Below are 14,272 nucleotides of genomic sequence, written 5' to 3'. Positions count from 1 at the left end.
AAGGAGGTCTGTGTGTGTCCGTCAGCACACACAGGACATCCGTGTGTGTCCGTCAGCACACACAGGACGTCCGTGGCTGTCTGTGTGTGTCCGTTTGTGTCCGTCAGCACACACAGGATGTCTGTGGCTGTCCATCAGTAAACATATTTGCACGTTGGTCCTTGGACTCATCACGCTGACCCTTCCCGTGAACTGTTTGGGTGATTTTGGCCCACGTGGGCTGTCTGTTCAGTACACACAGGACGCCCGAGGTGTCCGTCAGTACACAGAGGTCGTCCGGGTGTGTCCGCCAGCACACACAGGACGTCCGTGGCTGTCCGTGTGTGTCCGTGTGTGTCCGTCAGCACACACAGGATGTCCGTGGCTGTCCGTTTGTGTCTGTGTGTGTCCGTCAGCACAGACAGGACGTTCGTGGCTGTCCATCAGTACACATATCAGCACGTTGGTCCTTGGACTCAGCACGCTGGCCCTTCTCATGGACTGTTTGGGTGATTTTGGCCCACGTGGGCTGTCTGTTCAGTACAAATAGGACGTCTGTGGGTGTCCGACAGCACACACAAGACGTTTGTGGCTGTCCGTGGCTGTCCGTCAGCACACACAGGACGTCTGTGGCTGTCTGTGTGTGTCCGTGTGTGTCCGTCAGCACACACAGGACGTCCCTGGCTGTCCATCAGTACACATATTAGCACGCTAGTCCTTGGAATCAGCACGCTGGCCCTTCCCGTGGACTGTTCGGGTGATTTTAGCCTCGTGGGCTGTCTGTTCAGTACACACAGGACGTCTGTGGGTGTCCGTCAGCACACACAGGACGTTCGTGTGAGTCCGTCAGCACACACAGGACGTCCGTGGTTGTCCGTGTGTGTCCGTGTGTGTCCGTCAGCACACACAGGATGTCCGTGGCTGTCCATCAGTACACATATCAGCACGTTGGTCCTTGGACTCATCACGCTGACCCTTCCCGTGAACTGTTCAGGTGATTTTGGCCCACGTGGGCTGTCTTTTCAGTACACACAGGACGTCTGTGGGTGTCCGCCAGCACACACAAGACGTCTGTTGCGGTCAGTGGCTGTCCGTCAGCACACACAGGACGTCCGTGGCTGTCCGTGTGTGTGTGTGTGTGTCCGTCAGCACACACAGGACCTCCGTGGCTGTCCATCAGTACACATATCAGCACGCTGGTCCTTGGACTCAGCACGCTGACCATTCCTGTGGAGTGTTCCGGTGATTTTGGCCCCCGTGGGCTGTCTGTTCAGTACACACATGACATCTGTGGGTGTCCGCCAGCACACACAGGACATCCGTGGCTGTCCGTGTGTGTCCGTGTGTGTCTGTCTGTGTCCGTCAGCACACACAGGACATCTGTGGCTGTCCATCAGTACACATAACAGCACGTTGGTCCTTGGACTCAGCACGCTGGCCCTTCCCGTGGACTGTTTGGGTAATTTTTGGCCCACGTGGGCTGTCTGTTCAGTACACACAGGACGTCTGTGGGTGTCCGCCGGCACACACAGGACGTCTGTGGCTGTCCGTCAGCACGCACAGGACGTCCGTGGCTGTCCGTCAGCACACACAGGACGTCTGTGGCTGTCCGTGTGTGTCCGTCAGCACACACATGACGTCCGTGGGTGTCCCTCAGCACACATAGGACATCCGTGTGTGTCCGTCAGCACACACAGGATGTCTGTGGCTGTCTGTTTGTGTCTGTGTGTGTCCGTCAGCACAGACTGGACGTTCCTGGCTGTCCATCAGTACATATATCAGCAGGTTGGTCCTTGGACTCAGCACGCTGGCCCTTCCCGTGGACTGTTTGGGTGATTTTGGCCCACGTGGGCTGTCTGTTCAGTACAAACAGGACGTCCGTGGGTGTCCGACTGCACACACAAGACGTTTGTGGCTGTCTGTGGCTGTCCGTCAGCACATACAGGACGTCCGTGGCTGTCCGTGTGTGTCCGTCAGCACACACAGGACGTCCCTGGCTGTCCATCAGTACACATATTAGCACGCTGGTCCTTGGAATCAGCACGCTGGCCCTTCCCGTGGACTGTTTGGGTGATTTTGGCCTACGTGGGCTGTCTGTTCAGTACACACAGGACGTCTGTGGGTGTCCGTCAGCACACACAGGACGTCCGTGTGTGTCCGTCAGCACACACAGGACGTCCGTGGCTGTCCGTGTGTGTCCGTCAGCACACACAGGATGTCCGTGGCTGTCCATCAGTACACATATCAGCACGTTGGTCCTTGGACTCATCACGCTGACCCTTCCCGTGAACTGTTCAGGTGATTTTGGCCCACGTGGGCTGTCTTTTCAGTACACACAGGACGTCTGTGGGTGTCCGCCAGCACACACAGGACGTCTGTGGCGGTCAGTGGCTGTCCGTCAGCACACACAGGACATCCGTGGCTGTCCGTGTGTGTCTGTCTGTGTCCGTCAGCACACACAGGACATCTGTGGCTGTCCATCAGTACACATATCAGCACGTTGGTCCTTGGACTCAGCACGCTGGCCCTTCCCGTGGACTGTTTGGGTAATTTTTGGCCCACGTGGGCTGTCTGTTCAGTACACACAGAACGTCCGTGGGTGTCCGCCAGCACACACAGGACGTCCGTGGCTGTCCGTCAGCACGCACAGGACGTCCGTGGCTGTCTGTCAGCACACACAGGACGTCCGTGGCTGTCCGTGTGTGTCCGTCAGCACACACATGACGTCCGTGGGTGTCCGTCAGCACACACAGGACATCCGTGTGTGTCCGTCAGCACACACAGGATGTCCATGGCTGTCCGTTTGTGTCTGTGTGTGTCCATCAGCATAGACAGGACGTTCGTGGCTGTCCATCAGTACACATATCAGCACGTTGGTCCTTGGACTCAGCACGCTGGCCCTTCCCGTGGACTGTTTGGGTGATTTTGGCCCACGTGGGCTGTCTGTTCAGTACAAACAGGACGTCCGTGGGTGTCCGACAGCACACACAAGACGTCTGTGGCTGTCCGTGGCTGTCCGTCAGCACACACAGGACGTCCGTGGCTGTCGGTGTGTGTCCGTGTGTATTGCGGCCAGCAATTCAGCAGCTGAACCAGAGGTCGACCCAACACCCTACTCAACCAGCCAAGGCACCAACCAGGACATACGTGCACTAAAAATGCCATATCTTACAAACCTGGAGGGTTTAAATCACGAGGCTAATTTTTATGCATTCTAAACTCAAGAAGGAGTCCAGGCCAATTGGAATTGGGCCAAAATAATCACGGAGAAAGAAGTTATGAATTTTTCAAGAAAAGGCCAAGACACAAAGAAAAATCAGACAAACCTATTTTTCAAGAAAAGGCCAAGGTAAGTCCTATACTTGATAAATTTGTTTATAAATCATCTCCAACTGGTATGAGTCACTTGTCTTTGTCCAAGGATGTTAAGACAGGTCCTGAGGTCCAGAAAGACACGAACTCCACATCCTTGTTGAGATCCAAAGTTGTCCATGATTTAAGTCCAAGAGACAAGGAGATTTTAAACCCAAAGGAAGAAGAGCCATCAAGCCAAGGTAAGTCTTCTAAATCTGAGGATTTAAAATATCAGACATGTTATAGATGTCATAAGAAAGGACACTATGCTGTAGTTTGTCCTACTAAGCAAGTATTGATAGAAGCATCACTAGAAAAGAAAACAGATTTATCTATGAAGAGTGATAGTTTTATTCAATCTGATTTGTTGGTTCCAAATTCCTGTGTAATGCACTTGTCTTTGTCAAAAGGTGTTTTAACAGGAATTAAAGAGCATGAATTCAAAGGAGAGGAGCCACCAGGCGCCACACCAGTGATGAACCAGGAGAAGGTTCAAGACACAATGCAGTCCATGTTGCTTAAAGAAGCAAAACCAGTAAATAAAGTATCAAACCAAGGTAAGTGTCAAACACCACCTAGAGAAACTGGTATTGACGTGTGTGTTCTTGATGTAGAGAGTAAAAATGAAAGCTATTTGCTTACTGAAGTTCCAAGGAAAGAACCAGACCATAAGCCCAGCCATGAACCACCTCACAAGTGAAAGTCTAGTGTTGAACAATGTGTTCAAATGCCAAGGCTTAAGGTAATCTTCTCTGATCTTAAAACGTCCAAGACACTTGATTATCCAGATATAATGCACTTGTCTTTGCCAAAAAGTTTTGATCCAGGAATAAAAGACGTTGAAGTTCATAACCACCAAGGTCAAAAGATGCAAAGAAGGCAGCAAACAAGAACAAGTTCTCCAAAGAAGAAAATCATTCTTCAACTTGTGGAAGCTATCAAAAATGTTGAGAAATTTTCAGGTTGCAAAGGAGAAAGCTTCAAAGAAATCCCACAGGATAATCTCTTGTTGCTAGGAGAATCAAACCCAAAGATGGTCAGAACTGAGCCTACTAGAAGTATGAAGGACCACCCACTGAAGGAGATAAGCAATGCCAGAGTCCATAGCAGAGGCGTGATCCTATCCTATTTGCTGAAAGAAGAGCCACCTGATGCACAACCCATCCCCAAACCGAAACAATATCAAGGAAAGACCTTAGAATCTCAAAAGAGTATGAAAGCTGACTTGCTCTATCTTGGTGCAGGTTATACAGTTTCGAGGTCGAAACCTTTTCAAGGGGGAGGGAATGTTGCGGCCAGCAATTCAGCAGCTGAACCAGAGGTCGACCCAACACCCTACTCAACCAGCCAAGGCGCCAACCAGGACATACGTGCACTAAAAATGCCATATCTTACAAACCAGGAGGGTTTAAATCACGAAGATAATTTTTATGCATTCTACACTCAAGAAGGAGTCCAGGCCAATTGGAGTTGGGCCAAAATAATCACGGAGAAAAACGTTATGAATTTTACAATTCAGAGGTTTTGCAACCCGTCCATCTGCGAGTACCCGACTTTAGAAGACGATTCAAGCTCAATGAAGGAGCGTCCTGAAGCAAAACCCATCACAGAAGTCAAGAGGAGTTTATCATCTTTCCATAAAGCCCAAGATCAGGAAAAATGGCCACGGAAATTAGGAGTTATGATCAATTCCCCAGAACCGGCCAAACCGACGTCATCTATGGAAAGTCTTCAACCAATTCAACTTGGTTCCACCCAGAGCTATTTATGGGAACCAGGAGATCATATTAACCAATCAGGAGGTATTCCAGAAGTGCTTAGCTGCACCAGAACCCAGGAGATCAGTTGGTTCAATGGAGAATCACTTAAACCCAACCGGAGCTATTTATGGAAAGATTGGACAATCTTTCGGTTTGATCCATTCCAAGCAATTCCAATCCAACCAGGAGAACCAGACGACGTCCAGACAAAACCAAGACATCCAGGAGACATTATACACGAGCCAGAAGAGTTTAACAACTTCATCCCATGCACCAGCCCACATAGGAATAAGAAGATCCCCATTATCACCAAACTGCCTTATTTGGAGTCTCTTGCATTCAAACTCCAACAGCTCTTTTTCTACCAAGGCAAGGACGAGATCAGCATCTACCAAGCATTCAAGAAAGTCCCAAGAAAGCTCTCTTATCCCCTTAAACCGTCCAGATTCAAGAAAATCAAGTTTTTTCACTTGGGCCAAAATCCCACAAAAGGCTCCAACGGCTAGTTTCCGATTTCTTGCTTAGTTTAGATTTGTTTCCTTTCTTTTCTTTTGTGAACGTTTACAGTCTTGTATCTGAGCATTATATAAGCTCATTGTCGTCCATTGTAGAGAGCACCCTTAATCACCAAGTTAATAAAAAGTTTATTCAGTTTTTATCGAAAATTGTTCTTTGTATAAAATATCGGTCTTTAGGATTCAAAGAGAGATTCTTTGTTGTTCTATTGATTTCGTGAGTCTAGTTTGTTTGTGAAAATCAAACAAGCTCAGTACACAGATTGAGAGAGTCAATCAATTCGATCCATCCTTCATCAGATTGAGAGATTCAATCAAAAACATCATCCGCAAATCCACTTCAATCCATCCCTTGATCCGGCTTGAGAGAGACATCAGTCCAGCAAGCAAGATCCCACCTTCACGCCATCTCCATCCCCTGTTCTTGTTGAGAGAGACATCAGTCCAGCAACTTGAATCCATCAGCCATCTCTATCCTTCTCTTATTTTGTTTCATTTTGCATCATATAGTTCTAGATTTTCCATTCAATATAAAAAAACCCATAAAAAGTCTTATTTGTTTCTGTTCTTCATTTATCATTTAGTTTTCTTTCTGTTCATCATTTTGATTCATAAAAACTCATAAAAATAACTATCTTTTGTTTCAGGAACCAGATCGGCCATCTCCCTCTCCATCGCGTCCGTCTAGCCGCTCCATAGCCATCCGTCCGTCCTGTCCAGTCCGAGTTCCTGAACCTCAGTCCGTCCATTTGAGTAGTCTGAAACCCAGCCTGCAACATTTGGTATCAGAGCTTAAGCTCCTGACTCAGGTGATATCTATCCTTGCATCTCACATTTGCTTGCATTTGTTTTTTTCATTCATAAACCGAAAATCCATAAAAAATGTTTCTTTTTGTTTCAAGTTTTGTTTCTGCATATTTTTGTTCTTGCTGTTCATCATACTTTAAAGCCACGAAAAAGAAAAGAAAAAGTTTTGTTTGATTCATTTAAAAATCGAAAATCCCAAAGGAAAGTGTTTGCATTCATTAGTTTCCATAAAAGAAAATCCCATAAAAATTTCTGTTTTGAATTTGATTCCTTTTCATTTGCATTCATAAATTCAAAAGCCAAAAGAAATCATCCTAGTTATTGTTTCATACCATTTCTACTTTTCCATTTCGTGATTGCATCAGAAAAGAAAAAGAAAATTGTTTTAAGCTTTAGTTTATATCATTTGCATATTTAATTGTTGCATTTCATCCAAAGAAAATTCAAAACAAATTCAGCATTAGTTTGGTTTCCATATTTTCTTTTCATTTGTGTTAATTGTCACTTATTATTGTTTCATTTCGAGATTTGCATTCAGAAAACCAAAAGAAAAATCATTTTGCATAATTTATTTGATTTCGGTTCAACATTGCCTATTTTTTCGGTTTAGTTTTAATTAGCTTGCATTTTGGTTCTTATTTTGATCCGACCATAAATTCCCTATTCTTCACTTGATCTTTGTGATTGCTTGCAGGAAGAAATGGAAGAATTAGCACAAAGCCAAACCTTATTGGCCTCTCAAAAACAGCTATTGGCTGCTATGAAGGGTGTACAAGATCAGATTTCTCAGCTGGAGAAAAGAAACAAGCCACAAGGCCAACGACCACAACATGGAGAAAGAAGATTCAGATATGCACCAGAGGCTGGCTATGTTGAGCCTAAGCCACCAGATCCTTCATGGATCACCCCATACCATACTTCTTCAACTCATAAATACTTAACTCATTCTTATCTTGATTTTAAATCTGTTAATGAAGTTAAGATTTATTCTTTTGCTGGAAGCAGTTGGCCAGATGACTATCTCTCATGGGAAAGAACCATGGATGATTGGTTTTCATACCATGGCGTGCCAAAGAAAGAAAAGCTGAGCCATGCCATCAAACAACTCACCGGAAGTGCATACAAATGGTGGAAAGGTGTAGATGGTGCAAGATGGAAGAGTCAAAGAGAGGCTATCAAAACGTGGGAAGATCTTAAAGAGGCCATGATCAGGAAGTATGTATCCTCACTTCCAACACCAGAGATTAGAGAAAGGTACCCAAGGAGGTTTTCAAGCCATGGGTCCAAAGAGGCAAAGAGAGTGGTGCCACAACAAGGCCATAGAAGCTTGATCCATCAAGATCAGATTCGGCCAAACCAGGGGCACACAGTTCTCTATGATCAGTCCCAACCTTATGAGGTCCCAAAGACCATGGAGAGAAAGAACTTTGTCAGCCAAGACACGTTGGCCAGACACAAAGAAAAATCAGACAAACCTATTTTTCAAGAAAAGGCCAAGGTAAGTCCTATACTTGATAAATTTGTTTATAAATCATCTCCAACTGGTATGAGTCACTTGTCTTTGTCCAAGGATGTTAAGACAGGTCCTGAGGTCCAGAAAGACACGAACTCCACATCCTTGTTGAGATCCAAAGTTGTCCATGATTTAAGTCCAAGAGACAAGGAGATTTTAAACCCAAAGTAATAGCTTCCTGGTCAAGGAAGAACCCTAGGATGCTCTTGAGGGTCGATCTGGTATTGATTTGGTGGTGATGGATCAGGTTACTAACACTGATGGAAAGATGATCGATTGATGAGTTGATAGAAAGGGGATTGGCGATCGATGGTAGAGATGGTTTCAGTGATGATCTGCGGAATGATCAGGCACTGATTGGGATGATCTTAGTCCGTGAGAGGCAGCCCCACTAGTGAACAAGATCAAGGCTTAAGGAAGATCACTCTTCTAGCCAAATTCGATGTCCAAAAACTGAACAAAGGAATCACAAGTTTAGAGAGAATTTTTGATAACAAAAGTGATTGATTTTATTCAGATATTCCAGAGAGTTTAAGTAGAAAGAAAGGAATGCAAAGAGTCACCAAGGACTTGTAGTTTTCGAAAATATCTTAAGTAAAAACTAGGTAGTGTTGAAGATTGAACAATTGAATATCTTCAAAGCTTCTTTGACTTGGTTTTCTTCAGATGTCGAGATTGGTTTAGTGTAAACCAATCCGAGAATTGCCTCCTTCAATTGTCTTGTCTTTGATCTGGTTATTGGCCCATTGGAGAAAGATAATGGGTCTCGTGCTGAGTTAAATCCAATTGAACTCCCATCCAGCTCCTCTTCACTGTCACTCTCTTCCAGCTCTTCATACGCAAGATCAGCTACTGGTTCAGTCAAGCTCACATCATCCCCTCCTCCTTTAAAAGGATTTGTCCTCAAATCCAAATCATCTGCACGAAAAGGGATCAAGTCAGCAACATTGAAAGTAGAACTTATAGAATACTTACCTTGAAGATCAATCTTGTAAGCATTGTTGTTGATCCGTTCAAGCACAGTGATAGGTCCATCTGTCCTTGGCATCAGTTTAGACTTTCTTTCTTCAGGAAACCTCTCCTTTCTCAAGTGAATCCATACAAGATCTCCTGGTTCCAGCAACAGCTCATGTCTCTTCTTGTTTGCTTGCTTTTCATACTCCTTGGTCCTCTTCTCAATGTTCTTCTTTACCTGTTCATGCAATGAAACAACAAACTCGGCTTTTGCCTTGCCATCAAGATTAGTTTGCTCATTGTATGGTAAAGGCATGAGATCCAAAGGAGTCAAAGGATTGAATCCATAAACAATCTGAAAAGGTGAGAACTTTGTAGCACTATGCACAGAATGGTTATAAGCAAACTCCACATGAGGAATACAATCTTCCCAAGTTTTGATGTTCTTTTTAATCACAGCACGCAAGAGAGCAGACAAAGATCTGTTAACTACTTCAGTTTGTCCATCAGTTTGAGGATGACAAGTAGTAGAGAATTTCAACTTTGTTCCAAGTTTAGACCACAATGTTCTCCAGAAATGACTAAGAAATTTAGTATCCCTATCAGACACTATTGATCTAGGCATGCCATGCAAACGAACAACCTCTCTAAAGAAAAGTTCAGCAACCATCAAGGCATCATCAGTTTTGTGACATGGAATGAAATGTGCCATTTTTGAGAACCTATCAACAACTACAAAGATTGAATCTCTGCCCTTTCTAGTCCTAGGCAAACCAAGCACAAAATCCATAGATATATCAATCCATGGAGCATCAGGAATGGGAAGAGGAGTATACAAACCTTGAGGTCGGGCCTTGGCTTTGGCTTGGGTGCAAGTAACACATCTGCTGCATACTCTCTCCACATCTCTTCTCATGGTCGGCCAGTAAAAGTGCTCTTTCAGGTGGGCGAGTGTCTTGGCAACTCCAAAGTGCCCCATCAATCCTCCTCCATGTGCTTCCCTAACATACAACTCTCTCAAAGAACAGTTAGGTAAACAAAGTCGATTTTCATAGAAAAGAAAACCCTCAACTTGATAAAACTTTCCACTGGTATGTTTCTTGCTTTCTTCAAATTGAACTTTAAAATCTTGATCATCTTCATAATAAGACTTTATTTGTTCAAAACCTAACAGCTTAGCTTCCATAGAAGTGAAAAGAGTATACCTTCTGGAGAGTGCATCAGCCACAATGTTTTCTTTACCTTGTTTATAGTGAATCACATAAGGAAAGGTTTCCAAGAACTCTACCCATCTGGCGTGTCTCTTGTTGAGCTTGTGCTGTCCCTTCAGGTGTTTCAAGGACTCATGATCAGTGTGTATAACAAACTCCTTTGGCCAGAGATAGTGCTGCCAAGTTTGGAGTGCTCTAATCAAAGCATAGAGTTCCTTGTCATAAGTTGGGTAGTTCAGCATGGCTCCACTTAGTTTCTCACTGAAATATGCTATGGGTCTCTTCTCCTGCATCAGCACAGCTCCAATACCTACACCAGAAGCATCACATTCAATTTCAAAGGTCTTAGTAAAATCTGGAAGAACTAGCAAAGGAGCATTAGTCAACTTCCCTTTCAGGTTTTGAAAAGCCTCCTCTTGCGCCTTCTCCCACTTGAAACCCACATCCTTCTTGATGACTTCAGTGAGTGGTGCAGCTATGGTGCTAAAATCCTTCACAAATCTTCTATAAAAGCCGGCAAGACCATGGAAACTTCTCACCTCGCTCACACTCTTAGGACTAGGCCAGTCTCGGATAGCTTTAACCTTTTCCTCATCCACTCTGATTCCCTGTGCTGTTACAACAAATCCTAGAAAAACAAGGTGATCTGTCCCAAAAGTGCATTTCTTAAAGTTAGCAAACAAGGATTCTTTCCTAAGCACTTCTAACACAGATTTCAAGTGATGCACATGCTCAGCCATACTCTTGCTGTAGATCAAAATATCATCAAAATAAACTACAACAAAGTGTCCTATAAAAGACCTCAAGACATGGTTCATCAACCTCATGAAAGTGCTAGGGGCATTGGTAAGACCAAATGGCATAACAAGCCACTCATACAGACCATGTTTAGTTTTAAAGGCTGTTTTCCATTCATCCCCTTCTTTCATCCTAATCTGATGATATCCACTTTTTAAATCTACCTTAGAGAACACACAAGAACCATGTAGCTCATCCAACATATCATCAAGTCTAGGAATAGGGTGTCTGTACTTTACAGTGATATTGTTGATGGCTCTGCAATCTACACACATGCGCCAGCTTCCATCCTTCTTAGGCACAAGGAGCACTGGTACTGCACAAGGGCTCATGCTCTCTCGGATATGTCCTTTCTCAATGAGCTCATCTACTTGCTTCTGTAGCTCTTTTGTTTCTTCAGGGTTGGTTCTATAGGCAGGGCGGTTTGGGAGAGAAGCTCCAGGGACCAAGTCTATTTGGTGTTCAATCCCACGCATGGGAGGAAGTCCTTTTGGGCTCTCGTCTGGAAAGACATCACCATAATCCTGCAAAAGAAACTCAAGTTCACTCGGTAGAACCGGTGCAGGGTCAGAAGAAGACATTAGTGCACCTTTAAAAACAAATAAAAGCATAGATTGTTGAAGACACAAAGCTTTCTTGATCTCACTACTCTTGGCTAAGAGATTAGTCTCCTTCTTTTGCTTGTCAGCTGGTTTCTCTTTAGCTTCTTGTCGCCTAAGTTTTAGTTGAAGTTGATCCTCATGTACCTCTTGTGGAGACAAAGGTGCTAGTACAATCTTCTTGTCTCTGTGGGTGAAGGAATGACGGTTAGTGAACCCATCGTGAATGACTCTTCTATCATACTACCAAGGCCTTCCCAACAAGATATGGCTAGAGTCCATGGGCAGGACATCACACACGATCTCATCTTGGTATCTTCCAATGGTTATAGGAACCATTACTTGATCAGTGACCTTCAGCTCGCCCTCCTCATTCAACCATTGTATAAGGTATGGCCTAGGATGCTTCCCTGTTTTCAATCCAAGCTTTTCTACAAGAGCTTCACTAGCAACATTAGTACAGCATCCTCCATCTATAATCAAACTGCATACTTTTTCATAAACTATGCAACGAGTATGAAAAAGATTCTCCCTTTGATTATCTTCATCTAGCTTGGATTGTACTGCCAATGATCTCCTTGTGACAAGTAGTTCTCCACGAACTGGATAGTCTATGGCTTCCTCTTCTTCTTCGGATATCACCTCACCACTGTCCAAGAGGATCATTGCTTTCTTGTTGGTGCACTCATTGGCATAGTGCCCAAAACCATGACATTTGAAGCACTTCACATCCCTGGATCTAGCAGCTGGTGCCTTTCCCTTGTCCTCATGCTCTTCCTTGGGTTTCACAAAAGACTTGTCATCTTTGGTAGTAGGCGCTTTGTAGTTGTTGCCATAGGATCCTTTGGTTGAGGACTTTCTCTTCAGTTGCTGCTCAATGAGGATTGCTTTGTGAAGCAATTCATAGATGTCCTCATACTCCTGCATCTCCAAGCGGTCCTGGATGTCTCTGTTAAGCCCAGCCTGAAATCGAGCCATAGTAGCTTCAGAAGCTTCTTCAACAGCCGCTTTGATCATGAGTATTTCCATCTCTTGATAGTAATCCTCCACGCCTTTGGTTCCTTGGGTAAGTCTCCTCAGCTTTTGATGAATCTCTCTACCATAGTGGTTTGGAACAAACCGCTTCTTCATGAGTGTCTTGAGCTCAAACCATGAAGCAACTGGCGGCTCTCCAGTCCTTCTCCTAGTAGTAACAATCTGATCCCACCAATGCAAAGCATACCCACTGAATTCTGTCACAGCAAGCTTCACCTTCTTTGTTTCTGAGTAGTGCTGGCAATCAAACACTCGCTCAATCTTCGTTTCCCATTCAAGATAAGCATCTGGATTGCTGGTTCCACTGAAGACTGGTATTCGAAGTTTGAGACTCCCAAGGTTATCATCTGGTCTGTTCCTTGCTGCATGGCGTGTAGGGGATCTTGCTTGGGAGGCTGCACGTCCTGTTCTCACTGATCTTGCTGATCCCACGGACCGTTCTCCATTAGTACTACGGCCAGAAGAAGTATCTTCATCCTCAGATTCGTCTCCTACTGCAGGTCGTTTGCCTCTCCTCTTTTCCTTAGCTGCTCTCCTAACCTGTGAAGTTGTGCCAAAGACAGGGTTAGTAGAACGAGTAGCTCCAACAAATTCAAGTTTTTTATCCATCTCTTTCATGAGAGTAGCCATGATAGCATCTAGTTGTGCTTTATCCAGTCTAGCCACAGGCCTTTCTTTATCACTTTCAGACATGGTTTCCTGTTAAGACTTCAAAAAAAAGTAAGTACACAATAGATATAGCCGAAGCCTCACTTAGTGTTTCTCTCAAGTGTTTCTCTCAATGATTTCTCAAGTGATTTTCTCAGTGATTCCAAGAGTTCAATGATCAGACAAACAAACTCAAAGCCAGAGAAGTAAAAATCCCAAAAACCCAAAGAAATAGATAGACAGATTTAAGAAATTTTGGTTTGCAAGGAGCTTTGCAACCAGAGACTGGATTTCTCTTCAGTCTGGCTGGATTTCTCCTCAGCCCTAGTCGGATTTCTCCTCGACTTTCTTAGATACTTAGATCTCTTTTTTTTTTTTTTTTTTTATACTGGTTGGCCCCCTTGCAGATACAACAGATAGAAAGTAAAGAGAAAAAGAAAACTGCAGAGAATTGCAGAGAATCAGAAAAGGAAATTAGGTTCCCAAAACAGAGAGAGAAGAATTGAATCGACAAACCCCTTTGATTAGAAGCCCTCAAGCTGCTCTGATACCACTTAATAGCTTCCTGGTCAAGGAAGAACCCTAGGATGCTCTTGAGGGTCGATCTGGTATTGATTTGGTGGTGATGGATCAGGTTACTAACACTGATGGAAAGATGATCGATTGATGAGTTGATAGAAAGGGGATTGGTGATCGATGGTAGAGATGGTTTCAGTGATGATCTGCGGAATGATCAGGCACTGATTGGGATGATCTTAGTCCGTGAGAGGCAGCCCCACTAGTGAACAAGATCAAGGATTAAGGAAGATCACTCTTCTAGCCAAATTAGATGTCCAAAAACTGAACAAAGGAATCACAAGTTTAGAGAGAATTTTTGATAACAAAAGTGATTGATTTTATTCAGATCTTCCAGAGAGTTTAAGTAGAAAGAAAGGAATGCAAAGAGTCACCAAGGACTTGTAGTTTTCGAAAATATCTTAAGTAAAAACTAGGTAGTGTTGAAGATTGAACAATTGAATATCTTCAAGGCTTCTTTGACTTGGTTTTCTTCAGATGTCGAGATTGGTTTAGTGTAAACCAATCCGAGAATTGCCTCCTT

The 14,272-nt window shown here is 44.2% G+C and overlaps 1 pseudogene; it reads right to left on the bottom strand.

The window, feature by feature from the left end:
* Positions 1-1,700: 1,700 nt before the first annotated feature.
* On the bottom strand, positions 1,701-13,439 carry LOC125604312 (annotated as a pseudogene).
* Positions 13,440-14,272: the final 833 nt, after the last annotated feature.

The sequence above is a fragment of the Brassica napus genome, unplaced genomic scaffold (genome assembly GCF_020379485.1).
Source record: "Brassica napus cultivar Da-Ae unplaced genomic scaffold, Da-Ae ScsIHWf_521;HRSCAF=783, whole genome shotgun sequence".
NCBI classification, from domain to species: Eukaryota; Viridiplantae; Streptophyta; class Magnoliopsida; order Brassicales; family Brassicaceae; genus Brassica; species Brassica napus.
Note: the sequence above shows the minus strand (reverse complement) of the source record. Positions and strands in the feature narration are given on the sequence as shown.